This window comes from Microtus pennsylvanicus, chromosome 7, assembly GCF_037038515.1.
Source record: "Microtus pennsylvanicus isolate mMicPen1 chromosome 7, mMicPen1.hap1, whole genome shotgun sequence".
Taxonomy (NCBI): Eukaryota; Metazoa; Chordata; class Mammalia; order Rodentia; family Cricetidae; genus Microtus; species Microtus pennsylvanicus.
In genome coordinates, this window is record NC_134585.1 from 100789733 (window position 1) to 100795999 (window position 6267).

A 6267-nucleotide genomic window follows, 5' to 3' on the forward strand; every position below is an offset into this window, starting at 1 on the left:
AGATTTAATAAACAGGGCAATGCAAAGAAGAACACTCCTGGGTAGCTCTCAGGATGTAGGAGAGAGAACACAAGAGAACATGGCAGATCTATGTGCAGGGTCTTCAAAAGCCTGTAGGCAGTCTTGAGCAGTTCCAGGGGAGAAACTGCAGGCTTTCTCGGTGGTGGAGTCTGGAATGGGAGGAGTGGGGCTGGATGGAGCCTCCCAACATCTCAATGCTGACATGGGATGACGTGGGAAGGGGCAAGTCAGAAGCTGGTGGACCCACGCTCAGTGGGAGGCATGGGTGAAGAAGCATTCAGCTAGCTGCCATCCTGGAGACCTCAGGCATTTGTTTCTTGGGGAGGCTGAGAAGGCAGATTGGTAGGAGAAAAAAATCGATTATTATCACTGTGGGGTCAGTCATGGGTATCAGAAAGACTGTCAGAAAGAATGGAACAGAGAAGTGTTGTGGCTGTAAAAAGAGACAAGGGTGAATGAGCGAGACACAAGAGCAGACATGCCCTTCATTAGGACATCTTGGAAAACCAGGTCCCAGTTGCTGGAGAGGTGCCAGCTAGCACATTGAGAGGTGGTGTTGGCACTGATGTCTCAGGATCTTGGGAGGTGGGGGCCGGTACACCAAATTGAGGGATGATATATTTTTCTACCGTTTCTCTGGAGGTGGGGAATGTATCTATCCTATAAAGGTGTCAATAAGAGTTAAGAGATAACAGGGCCTTTTTATGAGGGGTCATTTCGGTGAAATCAACCTGCCAGTATTTGCCCAGTTGGTGTCCTCAGTTGGTGCAGGGGTTGGCATTTCTGGAGGGCCAACCTGGTGCAGGGTTTGGCATAACTGGAAGGCCAAGCATGTCTGCCCCCCCCCCCCCATGGTTTGGGCTTGACACTCTTTCCAGGAACATGCAGGTACCTGTTAAACAATTGGAGGAGATTTTTTTTTTTTTACCTTGGTGTCATAGCAAAAGGTTTTGGCTTTGGGTTAAAATTCATGAACATTTTTCGGTCTAAATTCACTGAACAAAAGAGGTTGGGCCAGTGAAGGAGGAGGGAGTTGAACACACCTGCAGGGCTCTATCCCCTCTGTGATGTTAGCTTGTTCTCAAGGGCGAGGAGTTGGCATTTCAGCAGAGCTGAAAAGCAAAAGCCAGTAAAACCCACAGATATTTAGTTAATACTCTATTAGTTTAACAAAATTATATCTATCAATGTTAAATCTTTGAGCCTCCACATTGACCTGATCTGATCTCCAAATCTGAAACCTGTGAATCCTGCATAGAGTGAACGAGGCACACCTGCCTGTTATGTTTAGCAGGATACTTAACTAGTGGGCTGCCAGGCTGGTTGTTGCCTTGGGGAGGTCGGGGGAGAGCTGTTAACTGGCAAATCTGTCAGTACCCCAGTCATTGAACACCATCAGATCGATTTAAGCAGAAGTTAGACAGATTTCCAGCTCCCTAGGCCCCTGGCCCAAGTGTCTTCGTGGGCATTAGGGATAGAAGTACTAAGGCAGTAGTCAGCTGCCAAGCCCAGATGATCTGACAGACTCTCCTGTGGTGTGGGGATTTGGGGAGAGTGACGTGCCCTGACGTGGCAACTTGGGGTAATCATTCCCCCCCCCCCTCCCGTGTCCTGTTGTCCTGTCCTGGCAGTGTCTGGGCCACGGTTGAGGTGAAAGGCAGTTTTCTGCTTAGTAGCTGACATTGCCACATTTAAAGCAAGCTTCCAGGTGGGAGTTCTGTGGCACTCCATTTTCTTTGAGGACATAGTCCCTTGTACTTCTAACTTTGGTAACTTGTGTCTTTCTTGCTTAGATGAGTAGAGGTTCATCCATGGCATGGATCTGTGCAAAGCATTACCTTTTTGTGTTCTTATTTTTTTATCTATCGCTTCTTGTTTCCTGTGTTATTGACCTTTATGCATCTTTATGATTTCACTACCATGCTTTCTTTGGATGGAATTTGCTATTCTTTTACTAGGTTATTTGGGAGGGACCTTAAATTCAACAATCTGGAACCTTCCAGATTTTAATATAAATAGTAAAGGGATAATCACCCCACGCAATTAGTTACATGTCACAAACTGTAATGTGCTGTGTTTCATTCTCATTCAATTAAAATTTGTTCAAAATCCCTGTGTAATTTCTTCTTCAGAAAATGAGTAAAAAAAAAAATTAAAAAAAAATGAGTTATTTAAAAGCAGGTACCAAGTATCTGGGAACTTCCCATTCAGTTATATTTCTAGTAATTAGCTTTAATTTAATTCCATTTTAGTCTGGAAACTTACTTCTTATGAAATAAATATTAAGTAAATTTATTGAGGTTTGTAGTATTGTTCAGAAGACAGTCTTTCTTGGATAGTGTTGAATGTATACTTGTAAACAACACGTGTTCTCTAGCTGTGGGGAGATGACATCATAAAAGCAATCAGTCTTGTCATTTGTTCAATGATTTTTTTTTTATTGAGAAAAGGAGAAAAAAAAAAAAAACAAGTTTCCACCTCGGCTTTGTGGGAGCCTAGCCAGTTTGGTTGTTCAATGATTTTTAAGTTTTGTGCCTGGCATTGATCTTCCGTCTGTCTCTCCAGTCACTCAGACAGCATCCTGAGTTGTTCATTTATAGTTTTGAGTTTGATTTTGTCTCTTGTTGAACACAAAGGAAAGTAAAAACCCACCAAAGGGGCTTCAACAGTGAGAGAGGTGAAGCCCAGCCAGAAGGCAGCTGCCCAATGGAAAACAGCCAGAGAGAGATGCTGCTATTATCAGCAACTGAGAGAGCAGCAAACTAGAAATGGCCTGAAACTTCATCCAGAAGTGAATGGCTAAATCCTGCATTTGTGCAAAGAGATACTACACTACATCCATAACTAATAAACTATGAAAACTCAGGGCAGCATGAACAAATCTCCTTATTCCAATGAATGAAACAAACTAGAACAAAAAGAATGCATGAATGGGTAGCATATGTCTGTCATAATTTGGTGGCTGCGTATGGTGTCTCCAATGTGCAATCCCAGCGCTCAAGAGGCTAAGGCCAGAGAATGAGTTCAAGGTCCACTTGAACTATATGGTTAATTCAAGGCAAGCTTGGGCTATATAGTGTGTTCTAGGTCAGCCTGGGCTACCTAGTGAGTCCTAGGTCAGTGTGAGCTACAATGTAATGGCCAGATCACATTACTTACATAAATTCTATAAAAAGAAAACTAATTATAGTGAGTGAATTCCACATCAGTGATTGCTTTGGGACAGGACGGAAAGCACGGAGGCATTAATTGCAAAGACCTATGAAGAAACTTTAGGGGTGGTGTGTGTTAATAATATTAATTTTGCTATCTTCATAGGTTTGTGAACTTTTAAGTTGTACAGGCTGTTGGTTGTTGTGCAGGTTGTGAGAGTCAAATCTCTTAAATTTTATTCTAATCTCTGCTCCAGCGATAAGATAATCTGATGAAAAGCAGCGTGAGGAGTAAAGGGTTTACTTGGGTAAAGGGTCAGAATCCATCCATGTGGTCACTAACCTTCCCCCGAAAGGTAAGAGTCAGGACTCCTATTGAATGTATTAAGGACCTTTAGCTTTCCTGTATGTGAAATTAAGATCTTTGGGGAAGTTAAACTGTAAGGTTCCCTCCAATCCTCAGGCACAAAAGATTCTATGTAAACTTACACATATGTCATCAGAACTTAAATTTTCTCCTCTCTCTCTCTCTCTCTCTCTCTCTCTCTCTCTCTCTCTCTCTCTCTCTCTCTCCCTCCCTCCCTCTTTATTGTATGGAGCAGCACATGCCACAGAGTGCATGGAGAAGTCATAGAACAACTTGACAGAGTCAGTTTTGTCCTTCCACTATGGGGATTAAAGTCAGGTTGTCAGGGTTTGCAGCGAGTGCCTTTGCCTGCTGAGCTGTCTGGTTGGCCCACAGTAACTCTTCCCCTACTTTATTTTAGATAATCTCTTTTCATATTTAGCTCTGACAAAGGCCTGCTCAGCTTGTTTTTACCCTTGCTTAATCAACTCTAACAGTCTTGAAAAAAAAAAAAAAAGACAAATGAATCCCAAGACCAACCAGCTCATGGTTTCTGCTGGGGTTCCCTTACTACTGCTCTTTCCTGCCGAGGAAGTGAGGCATTTGTAACGTCCTTTGAAACAGCGTTTGTTTTAGTTCGGTGTTTGAGAATGTCCTTTCTGAAAAGTAAAATGCATGCCTTGTGTCTTGTGAGGCTTTTCTACTCCTAAAGCACAAGCTTCTAACGTGACTAATGTGTGAGTCTTGCTTGAGATGTGACAAATGAGGTTCTGGCCTCTTTAGTGGCGAGCTACACTATCAGCGGAGAGCATTTTGTCATTTGCAATGCTTTCTTTATTGGCAGGGACTCTTAGGAGGCATTGTGGACATCCGAACAACTTGATTATGCAAATGAAAAGGCACGGTTTTAATCTCTGTGCAGGAGAGAATAATGAGATGGCATTGACTTTGTGGGGTGCCGGGAGGTGCTGTGATTCACTCTGGAATTGAATTGCACTGTGGAAAATTTTACCTAACTCTCTCAAGTGGAAGTTTCAATCTTGAGACAAAAGAATTTTGAAATCAAAATTTGTAATTAGAGAATGCCAGGACGATTTTTATTTAATCCAGCTTGCCTGAAATTAAAATGCACTTTATTACCTGGACATTGAAGGCTGTCACGCTGAAAACCCAACAAAGAGCTCTATTAAATATGGAACATCAAATGAATGATAAAAATAAGCATTATTACTTTGGCTTGAGGCCATATCTATGCTGCTTAGGAGTTGAAGAACACAGCTGCGAATCACTGAATGACAGAGTAATGGGTTCTAAGGAATGGAGCATTGTGCAGTTTCATGGCTGTGAACATATGGAGCACACAGACACAAACCCAGAGGGTGGAGCCCACTACCCACTTGGGCTACAAAACTTTGTGCCGAGTTATTATGCTGAATACCATAGTGAGGGGAATTATACCACAGTTGTGTCTGTGTGTCTAAATACAGCTGAAATCAGGAAGGATACATTAAAAATATAGTCTAGAAGAGACAAAATGGCGCAGCTGTGGGGGCCACTTGGGATGACAGAGCTTGTAGATCTGGACATTTCCGTGTCCAGGCAGGGAGTGAGTTGCAGGGGTGAACGGGAAGACTGAGGACATTGTTGTCCATTGCTCTACACACAGGCTGCACTAAACTTACATCATCATTTCTCTTCAATGACAAATTAACCTTTGTTTATTTTAACCTGTTACTTTACAAAACCCTTACTTTGATTTAGAAAAGCCATGATTTGTTTTACTCAAACAGCTTAAACACATTGTTTAACTATATAAATATTTTTCTTCATATTCTTATTTATCAGATTTTTTCAATGTAGCCATTTATTTTTAAGGTATTAATAAAAACCAAGGCACAACCCACTTGTTACTGAGGAAAGGATCACCTGTGTCCTTTCTTCAGATTCATCGTTCATCCCGTTGGAGGATGAGGTGAAAGATGGGCGGTGATGTCAGCATCAATAACAGGGCTTCTTTCTGGATACTGCATGACGAATATGAAGGACAAGCATGAGGATCTTTCATAGCTAACTTTTTTTTGTTTAATCAGGAATATACTCTAAAGAATATCATGAAAATCATAAACTAGTTAATGGTCATTTATCATCATTATTATATATTTATATACTTACACACACATACACACACACATATAATTGTATTTAACATGCCATGGTGTGACTGCCAGTGCAGTGGCTCTATCTACATCAATATTTGAGGGTGCATTGTGCTATGACTTAAAAATTGCTATGACATGACTACCAATAGGATGGGTACATAGCCTGTCACTGACTGAACACCATTATGTTTATCATTATGAACATCACTGTATCCAACTAAAGCCAATGTTGAGAAAAGCAGACTCTAGGAGTTATTTTCCAATACGATTTCTGTTGTCATGTGCCAAGATCTATCTATGTATCTATATATCTATGTATCTATCATCTACATATCTATCTATGTATCTATATATTATCTATCTATAATCTATCTATCTATCTATCTATCTATCTATCTATCTATCTATCTATCTATCTATCATCTATCTATCTATCTCTATCTCTCCTTTCACTCATTTAACAAAGTTGCAGAGAAATTTTCCAGTTAAGTTTTTCCATGTGAGAATTTCATAGAGTATTTATATATACACAAAAAGAATAAAAGAGAAAGTGAGAAAGAGAAAAGTAAAGTAAAGTAAAGTAAAGGAA